The sequence below is a fragment of the Aethina tumida genome, chromosome 2 (genome assembly GCF_024364675.1).
Source record: "Aethina tumida isolate Nest 87 chromosome 2, icAetTumi1.1, whole genome shotgun sequence".
NCBI classification, from domain to species: Eukaryota; Metazoa; Arthropoda; class Insecta; order Coleoptera; family Nitidulidae; genus Aethina; species Aethina tumida.
Genome location: NC_065436.1, coordinates 33,150,327 through 33,176,143, shown reverse-complemented (window position 1 = coordinate 33,176,143; position 25,817 = coordinate 33,150,327). Strand labels below are relative to the sequence as shown.

Genomic DNA, 25,817 nt, shown 5'->3' with positions numbered 1-25,817 from the left:
AAATATTAGACATCCTCTGTCAATTTACCATGCCTCGAATCGCATTCCTGAGGTTTGATCATGTGGCGGTCATAATTTCCCTCATTACTGCTTCGCATATCTAATTTAATTTTTCCGGCAAATTCTAGATCAATAACAAAATTATTTGTGAAATTCATTCGATTCGACCTTGTTCTTTGCACCACTCGAAATTGATAAAAGCGATTAATTTACAAGCGCATTAATGGTTTAGTGAGATCGTGCACCTTGAAATACAACCGCTTGCATGATCGCGAACGTTGCAACACCGAAATCAACTTAGTAACCGAGGTTAGTACTACTATCATTACATCTTATCTCTATTTGCAACTGTTATCAACTAACAAACACGCCACATCAAACAAGACCAGCATCTCACGTTATTTATGGACTTGCATTCAAAATCATTTTAATGATATTTAAAGTGCAGGCGTGGTTGACGCGAAAGGACGGCTTTTATTGTAACACGAAATTGGGAAGGAGCGTGAAGGTTGCGAGTTTGCACTTGAATTGCAAATCGGACAACGTTCATCGTTATTGATACGTGGAACCTTTAAATTCGTCGACATGTCGAGAGTCTTAACCTAAGACAAACCATCTATTTAGCATGCTTAAATCATTCCAAGATTCAATGGTGTAACGGAAATATTTATGTTTAAAATGGTCTTGTTTAAGACTAAAATGCTAGACACAAGGACATTCAGTTTTGGTACTGCTTTATAAAGACATGGAACGAGTCCATGATCTTCTAAAGGAAGTTGATTTTAAAAATGGATAACAAATGTCTTGTTCTATTGATGAACTTTGATACACAAACTGCTTCGGTCATATAAGGAATTGAGACTTGATGTTGAGTTTCTAGTCCCAAATGAGGAGTGCAAAGTTTTTTCTGTTGATGAGTATTAATTCATAACTTTTGAACCAAACAGTTGCCTTCAGAATTACTTTATAATGTTTAAAACGGGTTTGGTGGTTCGAGGAATTGAACTTAATTAGAAAGACCACAACTCGTCTTCTATTGAGTACTTTGAGTCATATATTGGTTTTGATTGGAGTGGAACATTGCTTCGTTTGCTCATCTTAATGAGCAAGAGTCTAGTCTAAAATGTAGAGAACAACAGAAGGTATAAACAACAATTTTCTTTATTAATTTATACCTTCTAAAACTCACCAACGGCATTAGTACTATTTTCAATAGTGGAAAAGTTCATAAATTTTAATGCTATTTTTCCTTTAGTGAGACAAGAAGCTAGTATTAAAAAATTCTCCTAGGGACACACATTGAGTTATATATTTTATGCCAAACATCTCTGGTAGTACCATTTCATCAAATTTAAACTTTAATGAAGGAATTCAAAACGTTGCTTTTTTAAATTTTAATACATATCTTTTGAACAAATAACCGCGTTCGGTACTACTTTACGAGTGCAAAATCTTAATGTTGTGTTTCTTTTGTTAGTAGATCGAGGAAATCGTCTTTCATGGGAATATCAAAACTCGGCGCCTATTGGTCGCCGTTTTGATTTACATATTTAGAATCCAACAATTTGTTTTAATACTACATTGCTGTGTTTAAAATGAATTCATGTACTTGATGTGTTTCCTCACTTAAAGAAACAAGAGTAAGGTATGATGTAGAGGATGAATCGTTTTTTCTATCCATTTATATCTTTTGTAAAATATCAACTATTTTAGAACTATTGTTGATAGTGGAAAATCTAACCAACTTCAATGATGTGTAATGTAACTGATATTAAATGATTCTCCTATTGATACACAGTTACATCTTTTAAGCCAAACATCTCTGCTGGTATCATTTCAGAATGTTCGAATTTATTTATGAAATTTGATGTCTCCTTGGTTCTTATTAAAAAGTTCAAAATGATTTTTCTCTTTATAAACCTTGATTCACATATTTTGAAACAAAAAATGGCTTTAGACATTACTTTACAATGTTTGAAACCAATTCAGAATCTTAATGTTAGCTTTCTTCTTTTAGTGGATTGAGGAATTCGTCTTAAATGGGAAGAACAAAACTCATCCTCTATTGAGTAATTACATTTGGAGGAGAACAATCTGCTTTAATACTAAATTGCTATGTGGGAAATGAAATCATAAATTTGCTGTGTTTCCTCGTCTAAAGCAAGTGTGGTTTTAAATCTAGATGACAAATCTATTAATTTATATCTTTTGGAAAATACCATCTATTTTAGTACTTCATTTATCGGAGGAAAAGCTCACAAATTTTAATGCTGTGTTTCCTAGGCAAGTAGTTGATATTAAGTGGTTCTTCTGTTGACACCCTTTGAGTCATATCGTATAAGCCAAACATCTCTAGTAGTACCATTTCTTTTTTGCTCGAATTTAGAGATCGTAAAACACAAAAGTAAAACATAAACTTGCTGTTTCTTCGTCTAAAGGAAGTCTAGTCTTAAATGTAAAGGACTAATCCTTTTTTCATTGATTTATATCTTTTGGAAAACACGAACTATTTTAGTACTACATTCAACAGAGGAAAAAGTCACAAATTTGAATGCTGTGTTTGCTGGACAAGTAGCTGATGTTAAATGGTTCTTCTATTGATACCCTTTGAGTCTTATCTTATCTTATATCTCTTGTAATACCATTTCATTCTTGTTCGAATGTAGAATGGAACTTGATGTGTCTGTGGCATTAATTAAAGATTTTTTCTATTTATGACCTTTGATTAATGTCTTTTGGAGCGAATAATCGGTTTCGATACTTCTTTATAATGTTGGGTTTTTTTAATTGATTGAAGAATTAATCTTAAATGGACTAGTTTTTATGCACTTTGAGTTATATCTTTTAAGTAATACATTCTAGTAGTACTATTTACTAATGTTTGAATTTATTCATGAAACTTGATGATGACTTTCTTCTTAAAAAGTAATTAGAAACTGATCTTATCTCATTTCATATCGTTTAAGTTAAACCTTTTTTTAAAATTAAAACTATTTAATTAATAAAACGTCCGTCTTAATATAAATTCTAGCAGATCAAAGAGATTTAATTAAAATAAACACAATTAAAACGGTGTAAACATTAAAGACGGTGGCAACCAATTAAGCGTTTTACGACCAATATCCGAGATGCAGGAGATTAAAATTTGAAGTGCCTCGAGGTCAAAGTACAGAAAATTACCATAACAGCGATTATGATCGAGCCATATTCGCCGGTATAATGAATAAAAGAAGCGGAATGACTTGTGTTTATAAATAATGCATATGACCTATGTTATGTAAGCACACAACAGAAAATTAACGTAGTCCAATAATGATATGCTAATACTGAATCGGAATTAATTGTACTCACTGGAGGGAGCGGATCATTCACATGGAAACAGATCTGTTAGCAAGGCCAATGAGGGAAAACACAAACAAACACAATCGAATTGATGAGGAGAGTACAACAAAGAGACGACTTTTATTTTACTTTGCCCCGGAGGGTTGTGACCCCTCTAATCTTGCGGCAAAGGTCGTCCACACACATAAAACCTCCCAGTGCCTCACAAAGAACTCCTAATTTCCCGCTATCACGTAATTCCGCCGTCTGAAATAAAAAAAAAGAAAGTAAGGGCCACATGCAGACATTGTTCAACTTTATTGCAATTATGAAAAATCAAGGAATGTCGGCTTTTGTTCGCTCACAAATCCCCATGCCGTGACTGGGCGCACTCCATCAAATACGCTTATCTAACACCAACCGGGCCAACCGAAGTCCTTCTCCAACAATGACCGATCGATGCGAGTTCATTCAGCACGTCGCCCCAACTTTCAACTCCAGTCGATTAATCGTTGTCATGTTTTAATTGATTCCACTTTGCTGCGTCTAAACAATTTCGATTTCACTTCGAGTCATTGCCTCCAAATTGCCAACCCGACGAAGAGCTCGACGAAAGCCAATAGAGCCATATTCAGTTTTCGAACACGATGAATCTTACATTGACATCACGTTGGCCTATTTTCTATTTATAAAAACCCATTTGGACGATCACGAACGTTTCGGGGGCGTGGAGGAATTGATTCGGCGGCGGTTGGGTTCGGCCAAAGTCAACGCCGCCGCCGCCGCATCATATCTTGGCGTATTTGCACGCGAACCGATTGAATTAATTCCGAGTCCGTGTCTCGTTTGGCCTTGGCGGCCGCAGACGCACACGCTGCAATCGTGAAGACGGCGAAACATCGGCTGGAACAATGGCTTTCTTGACTGACGGAGACGAGACGTTGCATTCCGGGGATGCGAGACGAGATGCCCGAAATGCAACCGAACACCTCGCTCATTCGGTCGCCAGGACACGTATCTGCACGCTGGTTGTTGCATATCGATGTTTGTTCTTTTGATTTTTTTCTTCTGTTTGGTGTAGACTTAAACAATTAATCGGCTGATTGGTACCACGCAGTTTTCCTTTAGCTTTAACTATTCATTCTACCTTTAAAACTTAGTGGCCCAATAATAAAATGAAGATGATCATATCTTTTGGTGAGATTATGTCAGGCCATGCGAAAAAAGCAACTTCTATACCAAACGACACAAAACGGTGATATATCAATGCTCTTCTGATTTTTTCTTCTGTTTACTGTAAACTTACGACGATTGATACCACACGATTGTCCTTTAATTATGACTCTTTATCCCCCTTTAAAACCTACTGAACCAACAACAAAATGAAGATGAGGAAAATGATTATATCTTCTGGTGGGATTATGTTTGGCCATACGAAAACAGCAACATCTGTATCAAAACAACAAGGACACAAAATGTGGAGGATTAAATAAGACGGCATAATTAATTCTGGTGATATATCAATGTTCTTCTGATTTTTTCTCTTTTTACTGTAAACTTATGATGATTGGTACCACACGGTTGTCCTTCAGTTATGACTCTTTATCCCCAATTAAAACCTACTGAACCAACAACAAAATGAAGATGAGGAAAATGATTATATCTTCTGGTGGGATTATGTTTGGCCATACGAAAACAGCAACATCTGTACCAAAACAACAAGGACACAAAACGTGGAGGATTAAATAAGACGGCATAATTAATTCTGGTGATATATCAATTTTCTTCTGATTTTTTTTCTTTTTACTGTAAACTTGGATGATTGGTACCACACGGTTGTCCTTCAGTTATGACTCTTTATCCCCCCTTAAAACCTACTGAACCCACAACAAAATGAAGATGAGGAAAATGATTATCTCTTCTGGTGGGATTATGTTTGACCATACGAAAACAGTAACATCTGTACCAAAACAACGACTACACAAAACGTGGAGGATTAAATAAGACGGCATAATTAATTCTGGTGATATATCAACGTTCTTCTGATTTTTTCTTCTGTTTACTGTAAACTTACGACGATTGGTACCACACGGTTGTCCTTCAGTTATGACTATCCCCAATTAAAACCTACTGAACCAACAACAAAATGAAGAAGAGGAAAATGATTATATCTTCTGATGGGATTATGTTTGGCCATACGAAAACAGCAACATCTGTACCAAAACAACAACGACACAAAACGTGGAGGATTAAATAAGACGGCATAATTAATTCTGGTGATATATCAATGTTCTTCTGATTTTTTCTTCTGTTTACTGTAAACTTATGATGATTGGTACCACACGGTTGTCCTTCAGTTATGACTCTTTATCCCCCCTTAAAACCTACTGAACCCACAACAAAATGAAGATGAGGAAAATGATTATCTCTTCTGGTGGGATTATGTTTGACCATACGAAAACAGTAACATCTGTACCAAAACAACGACGACACAAAACGTGGAGGATTAAATAAGACGGCATAATTAATTCTGGTGATATATCAATGTTCTTCTGATTTTTTCTTCTGTTTACTGTAAACTTATGATGATTGGTACCACACGGTTGTCCTTCAGTTATGACTTTTTATCCCCAATTAAAACCTACTGAACCAACAACAAAATGAAGAAGAGGAAAATGATTATATCTTCTGGTGGGATTATGTTTGGCCATACGAAAACAGTAACATCTGTACCAAAACAACGACTACACAAAACGTGGAGGATTAAATAAGACGGCATAATTAATTCTGGTGATATATCAATGTTCTTCTGATTTTTTCTTCTGTTTACTGTAAACTTACGACGATTGGTACCACACGGTTGTCCTTCAGTTATGACTCTATCCCCAATTAAAACCTACTGAACCAACAACAAAATGAAGAAGAGGAAAATGATTATATCTTCTGATGGGATTATGTTTGGCCATACGAAAACAGCAACATCTGTACCAAAACAACAACGACACAAAACGTGGAGGATTAAATAAGACGGCATAATTAATTCTGGTGATATATCAATGTTCTTCTGATTTTTTCTTCTGTTTACTGTAAACTTATGATGATTGGTACCACACGGTTGTCCTTCAGTTATGACTCTTTATCCCCCCTTAAAACCTACTGAACCAACAACAAAATGAAGATGAGGAAAATGATTATCTCTTCTGGTGGAATTATGTTTGGCCATACGCAAACAGCAACATCTATGCCAAAACAACAACGACACAAAAGGTGGAGGATTAAATAAGACGGCATAATTAATTCTGATGATATATCAATGTTCTTCTGATTTTTTCTTTTGTTTACTGTAAACTTACGACGGTTAGTACCACACGGTTTTCCTTCACTTATGACTCTTTATCCCCCTTAAAACCTACTGAACTAACAACAAAATGAAGATGAAGAAAATGATTATCTCTTCTGGTGGGATTATGTTTGGCCATACGAAAACAGCAACATCTGTACCAAAACAACAACGACACAAAACGTGGAGGATTAAATAAGACGGCATAATTAATTCTGGTGATATATCAATGTTCTTCTGATTTTCTCTTCTCTTTACTGTAAACTTACGACGATTGGTACCACACGGTTGTCCTTCAGTTATGACTCTATCCCCAATTAAAACCTACTGAACCAACAACAAAATGAAGAAGAGGAAAATGATTATATCTTCTGGTGGGATTATGTTTGGCCATACGAAAACAGCAACATTTGTACCAAAACAACAACGACATAAAACGTGGAGGATTAAATAAGACGGCATAATTAATTCTGGTGATATATCAATGTCCTTCTGATTTTTTTTCTTTTTACTGTAAACTTACGACGATTGATACTACACGGTTTTCCTTCTGTTATGACTCTTTATCCCCCCTTAAAACTTACTGAACCCACAACAAAATGAAGATGAGGAAAATGATTATATCTTCTGGTGGGATTATGTTTGGCCATACGAAAACAGCAACATCTGTACCAAAACAACAACGACACAAAACGTGGAGGATTAAATAAGACGGCATAATTAATTCTGGTGATATATCAATGTTCTTCTGATTTTCTCTTCTCTTTACTGTAAACTTACGACGATTGGTACCACACGGTTGTCCTTCAGTTATGACTCTATCCCCAATTAAAACCTACTGAACCAACAACAAAATGAAGAAGAGGAAAATGATTATATCTTCTGGTGGGATTATGTTTGGCCATACGAAAACAGCAACATCTGTACCAAAACAACAACGACACAAAACGTGGAGGATTAAATAAGACGGCCTAATTAATTCTGGTGATATATCAATGTTCATCTGATTTTTTCTTCTGTTTACTATAAAATTACGACGATTGGTACCACACGGCTTTCCTTCAGTTATGACTTAAAACCTACTGAACCAACAACAAAATGAAGATGAGGAAAATGATTATCTCTTCTGGTGGGATTATGTTTGGCCATACGAAAACAGCAACATCTGTACTAAAACAACAACGACACAAAATGTGGAGGATGAAATAAGACGGCATAATTAATTCTGATGATATATCAATGTTCTTCTGATTTTTTCTTCTTTGTACTGTAAACTTACGATTGGCACCACTCGGTTTTCCTTCAGTTGTGACTCTTTATCCCCCCTTAAAACCTACTGAACCAACAACAAAATGAAGGAGAGATAAATGATTATCTCTTCTGGTGGGATTATGTTTGGCCATACGAAAACAGCAACATCTATGCCAAAACAACAGCGACACATAACGTAGAGGATTAAATAAGATCAGCATAATTAATTCTGGTGATATGCATCCGCAAATAAATATGTTTATTTAAAATCCTTGTAATCCACGGGGGACATAACTTTCACGAGATAAGATTAATATAATTGACATTATTGTTAATTGCGGACTCGTAGCGTTCGCAATTAAAGGAATAACACTGTTGTGTCTGGTCGTAACCAGCATATTAACGCGCTTTAAAAATAACTCTACTATGTTGTTTTGGTTCGTTCCATTGCAACGGTCACAATAGAAAACCAGCGCCCGGCAACCAAGATTTTATTTCTCGAACACAATTAATTTAGTCGCGTCCTTCGTTTTTGCGTCACGCAAAAAAACCATTCCGCTTCTGTTGGTTCCCAGTGGCTTAATTTTACGCCGGGCGTTTGAAACGAGGAGAAAAAAAAAAAGGACCGTGTGCCACATGTGCGGCATTTTCGCGTTCCTGCATAAAATAACCCCGTAATAACATGCCGATCGTGGGAGAGAAATTTCAGGGCTGATCTTCTCTCCATCCACGAGACGCCCGCAATGTGTAATTATGGCCGTTTGCAACGCACGATTTTTTACTCCGGTACCGCCAAGTCGTGGTACCGTTTTTGTTGCTCAAATTTTTCATACGTTTCTTTTTTTCTGTGTTACAGGTGAGAGCCCGCCATCTTCGTCGATGTAAGTTGTTATTGACCGTCAAATATTACGTCGTTATTCCGGTTCCGTGTCGCCGAGCTCTAACGCACAACTAATTAACCGCATTCCGGAATTAATTCGGCGCCATTCAAAGTTTCCATCGACTAATGAAATATTAATTCGGCGAGTGGTGGCACGCCAAATGCGGTGTCTGATGTTGTGTGGAGAGTGAAAAGGGGAGCCCTCCGGTAAACCCCACTTCAAACCAGATTGGGCTAGGAAAGGTCGCATGACGATCGATCTGATCGAAATTTTACGGTGTTTACGAGTCGCACGGGCTGTTACATCATTGTTAGGGGGAGTTTATTTGGTTCATTATGTTCTATAATGTTATCTCTTCCTTTCGAACTTGAAAAATGTATCTGGACGTCTTTCGAAGGAAACGAAGGATACAAAATTAATCTTTCATGATGTTACGGTTGTCAAGGATGGATCAATGCCTTAAATATCATCTTAATAGAGGAATTGACAATATTATTTTCATTTTTTGAAATGGTTAAAATATTCCAATTAGATGTGTTACCATTAATATATTTTCTTCAATCACAGAAAATCAATTTATTATAAATAAAAAAGAAATGGGTTGAGGTCTTAAAAGCAAAGAAGCTTTTATACTTAAATCATTTTAACGACATCTTGCTAGGGGAATTGAAGTATTTTTGATATTAAATGTGGTTACTTTGATGCACAAATTTGAGAAAATAGTATTGAAGCTTTTAAATCTAAAGTCTTATTTTTTTATTTACCATAAATATGATAATTTTGGAGTCATTGGTTAAATTCCATGAAGCATACCAAAGAGATGGGTTGTAGCTTGAACAGTCAAAGAATGTTTTATAGTAAATCTTTAAAATGACATCTTAAGATTTTAAAAGCTAGGAAGTTATTATATTTAAATTGTTTAAAAGACACATGGCTAGAGGAATTAATGTTCTTGATGATGATATTTTTATTACTAAAGGTGACACATTGAAGACAATTAAAGAAAACGGCATAAATATTGGGTAAATGAAATGAACAACCAGAGAAAACTTTTTTATACAAATAAAAAAGAGGTGGATTAAAACATTTTTTGTTTTTAAATCTTTAAAACATCCTAATAGAGTAATTAGTGTACTTTATGAAGACATTTTCTTTTTTAAAGAATGATAGTGTTAAAGCTAAAATGTTTCATATGACATCATAGCCATTTTGATTAAACTAAAATGTTTTAATTTGATATAAATCCATTAACTAATTTAAGCAACACTCGTTAAAATTTGTTTAATTTATAATAATATTGGTGCTAGGGCAACTGAAGTTCTTCATGATTATAATTTCGTTATTAAAGATGGTCTTTAAAACCAAAATATTAAATGACAAATTGCTGCAAGTAATGAAGGGGTGGATTACGGTCTTAAAATCAATCAACTTTTAAATATTTATAATGACATCTTGATAAAAGAATACAGAAAAACTGATGTTCTTTAAGAATACATTTTTATTTATAAGAATGGTAATTTTTAATCAGTTTAAGAAATACTGGCAAGAATTCATCAACCACATGGAAACAGTTCACAGCAAAAAAATTATGAGATATTGAATATGAAGGCCTTAAAAACTATGACATACAATGTTTATAAAAATATCGTGTTAGGATAACTGATATTTTTTGTGATGATATTTTTGTTATTAAAGCTAAAATGTTCAAATTATGTTAGATAAAGCCCTATGCTATCCAGAAGCTTTTAAACATTAAAACGACGTTTTGATAAGAAAATTGTTGAAAACGTTCTAATTAGATTTGACTCCATTGACCAATTTTACCAATACTGGTTAAAATCCATTAACCTCAGAGCAATGGGTTACTGCAAATAATGATGAGATTGAATAAGTCCTAAGCCAATAAGCTGTCTAAATTAATGTTGTTGCTAAGGTAACTTTGTGATCATATTTTCGTTATTAAAGATGGTGACTTTAAAGTCAAAAACGAAAAAGGATGGACTAAGGCTTTAAAACTAAGAATCTTAAAATATTTATAAAGACATCTTGATAGAGAAAGCTAAAATCTTTCAATTTAATGTGAGTCCATTAACCAGTTTAAGGAAACTGGAAGAAATCCATCATCATAAGGAAAATTTTAAATCAAATAATGATGACATGGATTAAGACCTTAGAAGGGAAAACGCTATTTCTATGATCTTCATGATAATACTTCCGTTACTAAAGATGGCGACTTCAAAGTGTTCAAACTTGATGGAACTTCATTCTACAATTTGAGCAAAACCAGGAAGTTTCTAAATATTAAAACAACATTTTGATAAAGGAACTATTAAAAAAACGTTCTAATTTAATTTGACTCCATTGACCAATTTAAGCCATAACTGGTTAAAGTCCGTCGACCACGGACAAACAGTTTTCCTGTAGGAACCGGACAGAATGCACGAAATGTAAATAAAATTACAGTCATTCACGTAATTTGAAGGATGAATAATTTATTAACGCGCCTTCGGTTACCAACCCGTCTGCCGAATTTATACATTGTCCATGTAACCTTGACGTGTTCTCGTATGATAAATATGTGATAGTTTCCAGCGAAAACAACTCGAATCCACGGGGCCAATTACATAAGTAAATTGGATACGTTATTGTTCGACGTTTGATCTAAATTATTTTTGATGTGGTCTTCCATGTTTATTTTTTGTTCGATCACCATGATATTGGGCCAATATTGGTTTTGACCATTAACTAAGTGTGAAACAACACAAACATTACATAATGGAATTAATAAATAGCCATTCTGGTTGAATTATTTGCATTTTTATGTTAATTTAATTCTTGTTGCTGAGGTAATTATAACAAGTAATTTTTATTATCATTATATCATTTAAAACCATTGTTAATGTTTGTCTCACCATCTTTATCACATTTTGCGGTCTGGAATATTTGCATTAGTATGATCTGTGCCCATAAATTGTAGGAAGTACAAGTGCAAGTACAGACTTGTTCGGTAACTTCCATTTAGGTTATTGATTCAATGAGTTTGACCTTTCATAACAAATCGATATTTCTCCAATGATTCATTTAAAAAGTGCTATTTTTATTCAACACATCACATCTCTGTAGTAAATTAATAGATAAAGCTTTGAAAAAAAAAACTATTGACGTAGCTAGTTCCTATCTTTATTGGCATTAACACCGTAAGCATATTAATTGGCTACAACATATTAAATAGCTCGTTGTCACAATCGCCTCTATAAACGCGATAAAAAGATACTGCGATAAAAAGCCAATTTAATTAAACCGCATCCAAGTTGAATCATTCACAAACGTATTTATAGCGCTAGTATTCAAAGAGCTGCCAACTGATTCACTACAACAAAGTTCGCCATTAGTTTCCCCTCGTTCATTTCCTAATAATAACAACGTCGTTTTTAATCGAATTTGCGTTTTTCGAACGCGACATCGGAGGCGGGAAGGTGCTGCAAGGAAGTCGACGTGTTTGTTGTGCCGTTAAAAGTGAAAATTGACCGTGAATAATCCGTTTAGCCGGTGTGCCGTCGATTTTTCCCCCGCGCACTTCGGATGTCGAGTCAGTGTCACGGAGACTCTATATTTATACCACATCAATCGCGACCCGACAAATCAATAACGTCCCATTGGCCGTGATTATTGAATAATGACAGGAAGTGTTCTTGGCGTGGATTCGCAACGCATTGTTTAATTTCGAAACGGTGGGACGGTGGTCATTGTTATTTTCAGCAACGCGAATTTAATAGATTTATTGCTCTGGTTGGAGCTGCGTCGCAATCAATTTATTGTGCGGTACGTTTATAGGCGAAACGGCACAAACGTTTCTGCGGTTCGGTGTCGCGGCAATAAAATATTTTTCCGGCATTTTAATTTCCTTGCGACTGGAAAGTGACTGGGGAACGAGTTTCCCGTTGGGCTTCCGCACGAGGCGGTTTCTTTTTGAAGATTTTCGTTCATGCCGGGAGAGAAATGTTCAAAAGGGAACTTTGCGTATTAAATACCAACCAGTTTAACAATTATAGTGAGCCAGAGTCCACCAGGAACCTGCTGTTAATTCTGACCATATTATTTTTTAATACATTTATGTCTCAAGTAAAGATGTACCGGAATTTTGACTGGAATTATTAAATATTCTAGCAATGGTTTAAAAGTAAGAAATTTACAAAAAAACCACAACAATACTACTTTCAATAGTTGACAAATTCATAAACTTAAATGCTATGTCTTCTTGAAAGAGACAAACATCTTTGTTAGTACCGCTTTACAATGTTCGAATTTATTTAAGAAATTTGATGAAACCACGGTAATATTTTACAATTTTTGAAGCCAGTTCAGAAGCTTAATGTTGTCTTTCTTCTTTTAGTGGACTGAAGAATTGGTCTCAATGGTAAGTCCAAAACTCGTACTCTATTGGGTTTTTGATTCACATGTTTTAATACATTGATTGCTATGCTGAAAATGAATTCATAAACTTGTTGTCTTTCCTTCTCTAATGGAACAAGTCTGGTTTTAAATATACTTACTGCAAGTAATAATGACATGAATAAGGTTTTAAAAGACAAAAATCTGTTTAATTTATAATAAGGGCGACTGAAGTTCTTCATGATTATAATTTTGTTATTAAAGATGGCCTTTAAAGCCAAAATATTAAATCTTTATATGACAAATTGCTACAAGTAATGAAGGGGTGGATTACGGTCTTAAAATCAATCACCTTTTAAATATTTATAATGACATTTACATAAAAGAATCCAGAAAAACTGATGTTCTTTAAGAATGCATTTTCATTTATAAGAATGGTAATTTTTAACCAGTTTAAGAAATACTGGGAAAAATCCATCAACCACATGGAAACTGTTCACAGCAAAAAATTATGAGATAGATTAAGGCCTTAATAACTATGAAGTGTTAGGATAACTGATATTTTTTGTGATGATATTTTTGTTATTAAAGCCAAAATATTCAAATTATGTTAGATAAAGCTCTATGCCATCCAGAAGCTTTTAAACATTAAAACGACGTTTTGATAAGAAAATTGTTGAAAACGTTCTAATTAGATTTTACTCCATTGACCAATTTTAGCAATACTGGTTAAAATCCATTAACCTCAGAGTAATAGATTACTGCAAATAATGATGAGATTGAATAAGTCCTTCAAAGCCAATAAGCTGTCTAAATTATTGTTGTTGCTAAAGTAACTTTGTGATCATATTTTCCTTATTAAAGATGGTGACTTGATGGTCAAAAAGGGAAAAGGATGGACTAAGGCTTTAAAACTAAGAATCTTAAAATATTTATAAAGGCATCTTGATAGAGAAAGGTAAAATCTTTCAATTTAATGTGAGTCCATTAACCAGTTTAAGCAAACTAGAAGAAATCCATCATCACAATGAAATTGTTTACATCAAATAATGATGACATGGATTAAGAACTTAGAAGAGAAGAAGCTGTTTCATGTTCTTCATGATAATACTTTCGTTACTACAGATGGCGACTTCAAAGCGTCCAAATTTGATGAAACTCCATTCTACAATTTTAGCAAAACCAGGAATTTTCTAAATATTAAAACAACATTTTGATAAAGGAACTATTAAAAAAACGTCCGTCAACCACGGACAAACAGTTTTCGGTAATATTTTACAATGTTTGAAGCCAGTACAGAAACTTAATGTTGCCTTTCTTCTTTTAGTGGACTGAAGAATTCTTTTTAAATGAGAAGTCCAAAACTCGTACTCTATTGAGTACTTTGATTCACATGTTTTAATACTACATTGCTATGCTGAAAATGAATTCATAAACTTGTTGTCTTTCCTTCTTTAATGGAACAAGAGTTTGGTTTTAAATTGAGAGGACAAATCGTTTTTCCTATTGATTTATATCTTGATTAACTACTATTTTCAACAGTGGAAATGTTCCGAAATTTTAATGCTGTTTTCTTTAAAGGAACAAGAAGCTGATGTTAAATGATTCTTTTATTTATACACCTTGAGATACATCTTAAACCAAACATCTCTAGTAGTACCATTGCACAGTGCTCTAAATTATTCATGAAACTTGTTGTATTTTTGGTTTTAATTAAGCAGTTCGAAATGCTTTTTCTACATATGAATTTTGATTCATATCTTTTGAACCAAATAACCACCTTCGGTACTACTTTACAATGTTTAAAATGAGTTCAGAAGCTTAATTTTGTATTTCTTCTGTTAGTGGATTAAGGAATTGGTCTTAAATGGGAAGTGCAAAACTGGTTCTTTATTGAGTACTTTGATTCATATATTTGAAGGCGAATAATCTATTTTAGATTATTCGGTATTACCTTTATTAATTACTAGGACTTTGCTGTTAACGTTCAGTGGATACAGTAACAGCATTCCCCCATTTTAAAAACAAAAACGTAGTAAACAGTAATCAAGTCTACAAATAATTTCCTGACTTGTTCATGTTATGGTGTTCCTGCTTACCTCAGCACTGGTAATGGATGCAATCATATTTATTTATATATCAGTTCATATGAATGAATGCATACATTATTCAGTGCAGATTAGAGAAACGTTTAGCCGATTGTTGTGTTACATAAGCGGCAATTTTACTTGAAAATCACCGGTCTAACCTTCAACTGTGACCTATGATTTGCCAGACAACACAACTACTTAATTAACACGTTTACATTGTTCTGCAACTGCACGCCCGTCCTCCAGACGGTGCATCAGGACGAAATCATAAAAAAAAAAATCAAATTACCCGAACGAAAATCAGTCAACGACCTCACCGAACATTCGTTATTCCTTAAACGGGAACAACATGCTAAACGAGAGATTAATGAATGGCGTGGACTGGAACATTTTGGCCATTGTTCCCTAAAATTCGCGTCGCACCGATGCCAAATTTCGTTTATGTTTTGCACGGACGGACAATTTTCTATTTATAACGTCCAATTCCATCACAAAGTCGTAATAACGTCCCGCTGCCTGGCTCATGAAATATTTATGTTTACACGGAAACTTTATTGAAACAATTGCGGTGTAATTATTTCCATATGGAACGTTTCAATTATATATAGATATATGTATTAAGTAAGCGATCCGACTATTACGGCCAACCTTGACTCAAAAAAATCAATGCTACGTTGGAATTTATTGATTTGATATTAGTAATCACGAACGTATGGATGAATGAGCCTGAAATGTATATAATGTACGTTAATGGGCGCATTACTAATCGAAGATGAATGATTAAAAACACTCAGGACACGAAAATTATTTTCAAATCGATGCTTCGGAATTCGTTACTGTTTTATTAATATTTTATTGGTGTCATAAAGTTGTTTAAGCCATCCGATTAATATTAAATTATTCCTCAAACAATTTTGATTATTAAAACAACTAGCAAAGATGTAAAATTAAAAGGAATCTGTAATTTAACTTTAGAGGTCATGCTAAATATTAAATGGACCTGCAATTGATTTGATTCTGAATTTCCGTTCACGTGTTAAATATCAATATTATAGAAAAGTTACTTTAACATATTCTTTCAAATTGTTTATTTAATTAATGACATAAAGACTAGTAAGTAATTATATTATTATAAAATAGTTTTTCAAACTTAATTGATGACAGTAATTCCAACTAATGGATACTTTGTTATTGAAATAAAAATACTTTATATTGATCAGGATATAAAATTAAAAGGAAACTATAATTATAACCTTGAAGATTGTGTAGAGTTCTGCATTTTATCTAAACGTTATTCTGACTAGGAGGCAGAATTAGAAGGAATCTGTAGTACACACACAAACGTTATAATTTATATACGGGATGTTTAATAAATAAATGAATAAATTACCAGGATGTAAAATTAAAAGGAAACTGTAATTACAACCTTGAAGATTGTGTAGTGTCCTGCATTTTATCTAAACATTACTCTGGCCAAGACGTAAAATTAGAAAATTAGTAATTGTAACTCTGAAGGTTCTGATGCTACAATTGATTTTTATGTTTGCACATGGAATATGGTTTACATACACACATATACGTTATAATTTATATACGGATTGTTTATGTATTAAATATTAATATTATCGGCTTATTATTTTAAATATTATTTAATTAATGTTAAAGGCAAGTATTATATTTTCTCAAATATATCTGATGATACTAATTTCAATTAATGGATAACTCTATTATTGAAATAAAAATACTTTATATTGACCAGAATATAAAATTAAAAGGAAACTATAATTATAACCTTTAAGGTTGTGCAGCACACTGCATTTTGTCGAAAATTAATTTTGCTAGTCAAGATGTAAAATTAGGAGTCTTTAATTGTAACATTAAAGGTTATAAATCTAGATTTGGTCCGTCCGCTGTTAATAATGATTCTACCTTAATAACCTAAACATTTTTACATATTAAATATTTCCTCAAACAATTTTACAGTGAACTAGGACATATAATTAAAAAGAAACTGTAACTGTAACCTTGAAGGTTATGATAAAGATTGAATGGTTTTTAATTTTGCACGTGTCAGATATCAATTTTTTTAATTGTTCTATTAATATTTCAGTTTCAGTAATGTCGTCAAATTTTTTTTCAGTACTCATATTATTAACACAGTGGACGAGAGGTAATAATAAAAGAAAACTGTATTTCTTCAGTTCGATTTTTACTTTTGTGCCGTCCAGGTGCGAGGGGGGCGGCGAGCCGACAACGCCGGACCGGTTACACACACAACCTTGGCTCGTGCGGCGGCCGAAAATCAATGCAGCCTTGGCGTGCGTGTCGTGCGATTGCCATGGAGACGGCGACCCATTCATCCGTCGGAGCGCCGCCCGCGCCGCCGCCGGTCTCCGGGCACGGAGGCGGCCGCCCCTTTTCCACTACGTACAAACGCCGCTACACACGTAAACCGCCCCCGTTCTCCGCCGCCGAAACTGCTGACCCATATTTCGGATAACTTTTTAGACATGTATCATTGTGGTACGTGTGAATGCAATTGTAAATCACAGTCATGGTAACGGGTATGTCATGAATGGAGACCGGCACGATTAAAGGTGACTCTTGTTTACTTACGAGGAAAGCGAAGTGGGATCGATAAGTTGGAACCAAAAACTTCTGGCAAGCTTCGGCGGATTTATAATAAGCTGCTAACCCTTAAGAAACATTCCGACAACTTCCTTCCAACCAAAAAAAAAACAATGAAGTGCTCAAACTTAAAGCAAAGAAATGTATAACATAAATTTAGTTTTTTTATTGAAATGTGGAACAAGTTGAGATGAATGTTCGTGGCATGTTATAAGACAATATTGAAGTTTTCTCCATTAGCGATTCCCAAAAGACCCCTCGAAAGCCATTTACGTGTTTACATCGTGAATTTAGGTCCGTGTCAGTGGGAATGATGAATGGATGGACCTCGACCATACTGGAACAAGATGAAATAGACGTGCTTGCACAGAGAGTCGGATCGATTGTCGGAATACATTTCCTGCTCGCCGAGAAACTTTTAAAAGCCATTCCTGAGGAAATGTATAATGAAATTTACTTCTCAAGAATACGAAATGATGTCTTGGCAAACACCATCATCTGCATTTAGAAGATGATAACATAAGTTTCCTCACATACTTTGGAACTAATTTATTTATCTAATGTATAGTATGAATAACAAGTTGTTTGGGATGTGTGTTTCTGAGTGACTTACCTCTTTATCTCCGTCGTGATTTTAGCAACTCAGCTATTTTGATATCCAGATGTTTCATGCAAACCGCAACTGTTGATCGAAGGCTAAATCCATTAATTCGAATAAAAAAAACGGAACGATAAGTAAATTAAACAAAATAATACAATAACATAAATACAAAACATAATTTTATCAATTGATTTATGTAACGTCTCTTTTTATAAACAACACACTTTTATCGAAGGCGATAAATGTCATGTGTCGACCTCCAAATAAACAAATTCGCTCGAAATGCATCACACAAGTTAAATGTATTAGTGTTTATATTAGTGTTTATGTTAGATATAGTTTTGTATATAGTTAGTTATCTTATCTCTTCGTGGTTTAGGCATGGGAATGTTTTCGCCCACTTATTAAGAGTATCCCTTAATGGGGTTAACGTAAACATTCCCTATTTTAAATAGGCCCATCCAAGGGGATGGATGGCAGTCTAGCAGAAATTATTGTACATAAAGCATCTATATTGAACAGTGTAAATTGTAGAAAATAAAGTTTTATCTAAACTGTTAGATATACTTATTTAACTGGCGCAGTCGTACGGTTCACTTCAGTGAAACTATCACGTCGATTTCAATCGTTTGGAAGTGAAAGAACCACATTCCGAAGAAGCATCCATTAAGGAAAATCTAAGGAACAAATACTACAATTAAACACAATCAGCCGAGGACCATCCATCGAGGAAATCCAGAGCAACACATAGATGCAACACAACAAGAAGAATCTACGAGAATCCAACTGAGTTAAGTCCATCGTGGAGAAACCAGTAAGAAGAGATTCAGGAAATCAAACAAGTGGAACTCCCAACTAGTTACGTCCATCGCGGAGAAACCAGAAGGAAACCACAAATTAAACCATCCCACACGCTGAACTACGTCCATCGAGGAGAAGTCCACGCAACGGGGATAAAATTATAAATTTTATGTAAGTAACTCATGTTTTCCCATTAACATTTTAAAGAATTGAAATTGAAGCAATTCAGAATTAGAGTACTAAAAACTGCTAGAACTCGATATTAATTTCAAAATTAAATTTATTAACTAGTAAAAACAAACAAGTAAATCAAAATGGCTCAAATTACAATTAAAGACATGATGGATACCATTCCTACCTTTGATGGTGATTCGTCCAAACTTCGATTTTTTATTGGGAGACTGGAAAAAGTAGTTAACAAATTTTATGATATTAAGGACCCCGAAAGTTTAATAAACGACTACATCACCGCTTCTATTACTAATAAACTACGAGGCCCAGCCCTCGCAGTTATTGAAAACTCAAACGCAACTTCGATTACACAAATTAGAACGGAATTGATTAGACACTTTGGTGATATTAGAAATGAGCATAGTTTGTTGTACGATCTTCACCAGTTACGGCAAAGCCGCAGCGAAACCGCTTCGGATTATTACAATAAAATTTACGAATTATGCAATATTTTTAATAATTATGTAACCCTAAATGAACCGAATCCAGAAATGCGACACATGAAATTAGAACATTTTAACCAAAGCGCCCTAACGGTATTCCAAGCAAATGTAAAACCAACTATATTAGCCTCAATGTTAAGGGTAAAAAGTCCAAGAAATATGTTAGAAGCTCTTGAATTCGTAAAAAGCGAAGAAAAATTCAATTACTATGCTTCTCAAGTTCAAACAAATTATAATAGATCACCCAATCAAAATTTTTCCCAAGGTTCCCAAAACCAAAGAAATTATAATAGACCACTCAATCAAAATTTTTCCCAAGGTTCCCAAAATCGCCAGCATGGTCAAGGCGTCCCCAACAGACAACAAAACTTTCCCCGTAACCCTGTAAATTTTCGAACTAAACAAAACAGAACCCAACACCCTACACCAATGAGTGGTGTATCCCACGTTAGAGCCAAAACAATCAATTCTCGTCAAAATCAGTCACCTAAATTTCAGTTTGAAGAGCTCTATAACTTAGAAAACAATAATCCAGTCGACACTAAAACCAATCAAAACGAGACTACTTACGAATTTAACGAAGAGAGTCCTTATTATGAAAATTTTCGGGACGACCAATATTCAAAACCGACAAAGTAATTGAATTCCACACAAATCCCAACGGAAAAAAACTTCCTTACATCCAAATAAAAAACCCTCAATTAAAATTACTTATCGACACAGGCTCTACAAAATCTTTTCTTAATCCTTTAATCGCTCATAAACATTACCCTCACAAAATAATCAAAGAACCATTTATTGTTACAACAGCATTTGCATCATCCAAACACGACGAGGTCATGCAAATAAAGGCATTTCCAGAATTTAATAGTAATGAGGTGATAACATTTCATTTATTTAAATTTCACGAAATTTTTGACGGTCTAATAGGAGTAGATAATATGCATATCCTACAAATAAAACTAGATATTCCTAATAACATTCTAAGCACCCCAAATTCAAATAATAAAATTCTCTATCTACAGACTAGTAATAACATATTAATTCAAAAACTTATTCCCGGTAACACCACAATAACATTACAAGTGCCTACAACAATCTCCGAAGGTAATATATTAATTCCAAAACAAACAATTCAAAATTGCAAAATTCCTGAAATATTAACGACAGCTAAAAATGGTAAAGCACTTATAGAAATTTCAAATGTATCAGATGACGAAATTAATTTTTCCTTACTTTACCCGCTAAAAGCCTACAAAGCAGACAATAATTTCGAGCTGTATAATTTTCATATAACAGCAAAAGAAACTAAATTAAGAAATATTTCCGAAGTTATTAGGACTGATCATCTAAATTCAGAAGAAAAAAAAGAAATTATCAAACTATGCAGAAAATATAAAGACGTCTTCTTTAAACCAGATGATAGTCTAACCTTCAGCAATCAAATTACACATAGGATTCGTACTACAGACGAAATACCTGTTTTTACTAAAACATACAGATATCCCTTCGTACATCGCGAGGAGGTAAAGAATCAAATTAACAATATGTTAGAACAGGGCATAATCCGTCCTAGCCACTCTCCTTGGTCCGCCCCTATTTGGGTAGTACCTAAAAAATCAGACGCTTCCGGAAAGAAAAAATGGCGAATAGTTGTGGATTATCGCAAATTAAATGAAAAAACAATAGACGATAAATATCCAATACCAAACATAACTGATGTCCTGGACAAACTAGGACGTTGTAATTATTTCTCCACTCTAGATTTAGCCAGCGGTTTCCATCAAATCGAAATGCACCCTGACGATGTACAAAAAACGGCTTTTAATGCCGAAAACGGCCATTACGAATACGTCCGCATGCCTTTCGGTCTAAAGAACGCCCCGGCGACTTTCCAACGAGTTATGGACAATATCCTGAGAGAATTGATTGGAAAAATCTGTCTTGTGTACCTAGACGATATTATCGTTTTCTCAAACTCCCTTCAAGAACACATTAACAATCTTGAACTCGTGTTCGGTAAGCTACGCAAGGCACACTTTCAAATTCAACTAGACAAATGCGAATTCTTAAAAAAAGAAACATCATTCTTAGGGCATATAATTACAAAAGAAGGTATTAAACCAAATCCAGACAAAATAATCGCAATAAAAAAATTTCCAATTCCCAAAACTAGTAAAGAAATAAAAAGCTTCCTTGGACTTTTAGGTTACTACAGGCGCTTCATTCCCAACTTCGCACATTTGACCAAACCAATGACCAAACTATTAAAGAAAAATGCAAAAATCACTTTAACACCGGAATACATAAATTGTTTTAATAATTGTAAAGAACTGTTAATGAACGACCCAATCCTTCAATATCCAGATTTCACAAAAACCTTCAATTTGACAACAGACGCGAGCAATTTCGCAATAGGCGCCGTTCTGTCACAAGGAGAGCCTGGCAAAGATAAACCCATTGCATATGCGTCCAGAACCCTTAACGAAGCTGAATGTAATTATAGCTCCATTGAGCGCGAATTGTTGGCAATAGTTTGGGCAACAAAGTACTTCCGCCCTTACCTGTATGGTCAAAAATTTAAAATTTTTTCGGATCATAAACCATTACATTGGTTATTTTCAGTCAAAGATCCTAATTCACGACTCACCCGTTGGCGTCTTAAATTGGATGAATATAATTACGAAATTATATACAAAAAAGGTTCATCGAACACTAATGCTGATGCACTCTCCAGAATAAAAATAACCGAATGTAATATGCACAATAACGAACTTGATCCAATGGCAGAACTAGAATCTATTCTGGCAAATGCCCCCGAAATGTCAGATGTCGAAGACCTAGACGAAATCCTAGAAACACTAGAAAATGCTCAACCAAAAGACAATTTAGAAATTAACGATAATGCAACCGTCCACACGAGCTTAGAGAATCCTATTTTAAATATCCCAATTTCAGAAAAGCCCTTAAATATGTTCAAAGATCAAATTATTATCAACGTAGTGTTACAAAACCCAAAGAAACCTGTCTTGAAAAAACTATTTGACAACAAAAATCGAACAACCATCGAAGTTACAAAAATAAATTTTGAGCAAGATATAATAAAAATATTTAAAGAATTTACGACCAGTAACAAAACCTTTGCAATTTTAATAAATCAGAAAGAGTACTTCAATCTATTAAATTGTACACTACAATCTAACTTCAGAAATTCTGCTCTTAAGTTAGTCATTTGTAACGAAATCTTACAAGACGTCGAAGATGATCATGAACAAACACACATTATTCAAAAATACCACGAAGGTAAAACAAACCATCGGGGTATCAATGAAACAACAATGCAACTGCGAAACCGGTATTATTGGCCTAATATGACTAATACAATTTCAATGTACATAAACAACTGTCAAATTTGTCAAACATTAAAATACGACCGAAACCCCCCTAAACAAATCCTCAATGTTTCACCTACGCCGTCTCACCCATTCGAAATTGTACATATCGATATATTTTCAGCAAACACACAAAAATTTTTGACGATAGTAGACTCATTTTCAAAATATGCTCAAGCATACCCGGTAACTTCCCCAAACGGAATAAATATAATTAAAGCCCTTATTATTTTCATGAGCCATCATAATTCACCATCAATTATTATCTGCGATAATGGCACAGAATTTAAAAATACAGTTTTCAAAGAATTTACGGATCTTCATCAAATTAAAATACATTTCACAACCCCACACACACACACCTCAAATGGTCCTATCGAACGATTACACTCTAGTCTAATTGAACACCTACGAATATTAAAAACAAAAGAAAAAGACCAAAGCATCATAGACCTAATGCCATTAGCCATACTAGGTTATAATAACAGCATCCATTCAGCAACAAAACACAAACCGAGCGATCTAATTAACGGCCACCTTAAAACGAACTCACCTTTCGACATTGACATTAACAAAAAAATGATGAATAATTATATTCTCAAACATAAAGAATTAACTCAAGAAATATATAAAAACATCAAAGAAAAATTAATTACCGATAAAACAAAGAACATTACCAATATTAATAAAAATAGACACGAACCACTGGAGTATACACCTGGTACAATAGTCTATCACAAAACTGACCACAGGAACAAGCTTGCCAACAAGTTCAAACCCTATGTAGTAAATAAAAATTTAACACAAAAAATACAAACAGTCAATACAAATTATAACAAAAACAACCTAAGAAGACCACTGTCTAACCGATACCATTCTAATGCAAATCTCAAATATACCGAATAATTTAAAAATACTCTTCCCAGACTACCTAAAATTCATGTTAATCGAACAGTTAAAATATATATATATATAAAAAAAACAAACACATAAATATTACAGTATAATACAGTATTTATTATATTCCTAGTAGATTTATACTACTCTAATTCAAGAATTGTATTCCCTGTTCCTTCGACCAATACATGAGTTCTAGGCAGCGCATAACAGTATAATTGTAATATATTATGTATTATTAGTATATTATTGTATAGGTATTATTATGTATGTATTGTTGTAAATATTATTATGTACGGCCCTTAAAAAAAAAAAAATATATATATATATATATTTATATATATATGTATGTATGTATATATGTTTAAATAAGATAATAATAATATTTTTTTTTCTTTCCTTCTAAGGCCCTCTCTAAGAAGGGAGGAGTTAAATGTATTAGTGTTTATATTAGTGTTTATGTTAGATATAGTTTTGTATATAGTTAGTTATCTTATCTCTTCGTGGTTTAGGCATGGGAATGTTTTCGCCCACTTATTAAGAGTATCCCTTAATGGGGTTAACGTAAACATTCCCTATTTTAAATAGGCCCATCCAAGGGGATGGATGGCAGTCTAGCAGAAATTATTGTACATAAAGCATCTATATTGAACAGTGTAAATTGTAGAAAATAAAGTTTTATCTAAACTTATTTAACTCACAGGAAGCTCCATCCTCCACTGATTACCGCCTCGGGTCCAAAACAGTCATGCCTTTCTATGGAAGCGACATAAATAAACACGGACTTACTCACACGGAACGAGTGAATGATATACAAATTGGAAATTATTAATTGCACTCTTCCATTGAACGAGCACAATTGGATCCATTCACCAAATCCCAATCAATTTCGAAGGCACGTTTCCTCCTTTTGATATGTTTTTGCAGGAAACGTATTGTCGACGATCGATTCCAGCTTTCCGTTCAAGTAAACAAAATCTCGCATTCATCATGTTCAAGAGAAATCCTTTTCGGCGGAGCCATTCATCATCCCCTTTGACGTCGCACCGGTTTCGAGATGTGCAAAGCTAATATCGAACGGCAGTAAGTAAGAAGAAGTTCAGCGGCAGGGAAATTACAATGACAATAAAAGTCTGGAAAACAAACCGAGAGCCAACGGTTTAAACAACAACGATTTATCACCCATAAACAATTCGAATTCTAAACTCACAGTCGGTAATCGATAAAACGGTTAATGCTAGGGTTATGACGGTCCCGATTTACGATGTTTTTCCTCCACGGTTTCCAAAATAAATCGCGATGCCGTCATGACCTTGATAATGAATCGTTGTGCATTAGAGCTAGTTGAAATTTATTGCCGCCATCGCTTGTATAAGTGGAGTACGGACCGTCTGGCATTTAAAAACTTCATTGTCTGAAACGAGACACATTGATGGAGCAATCGGCCACGTGTCAGCTTAGAAGGGGTCAATTATTTATTGACTCCAATATCCTGTGCGCTGCAACCACTGACGTTACATCAAACAAAGAGATGCTAGACACTTGCATG

The 25,817-nt window shown here is 34.2% G+C and overlaps 1 protein-coding gene across 5 annotated transcripts in view; it reads left to right on the top strand.

Moving 5' to 3' along the window:
• The window catches only part of LOC109604150 (ataxin-1-like), a 66,181-nt gene that overhangs the window by 25,255 nt on the left and 15,109 nt on the right, over window positions 1-25,817 (top strand). For 2 of the 5 annotated variants that reach the window (XM_020020677.2, XM_049963866.1), the window contains exon 2: window positions 8,769-8,793. The exons of 2 other annotated variants lie outside the window; for them this stretch is intronic. The gene's annotated coding sequence lies outside the window, so the exon portion shown is untranslated. Of the gene's footprint in view, window positions 1-8,768; window positions 8,794-13,186; window positions 13,211-25,817 lie in introns of all 5 variants that reach the window. One more of the 5 variants, XM_020020676.2, reaches the window with a different exon arrangement.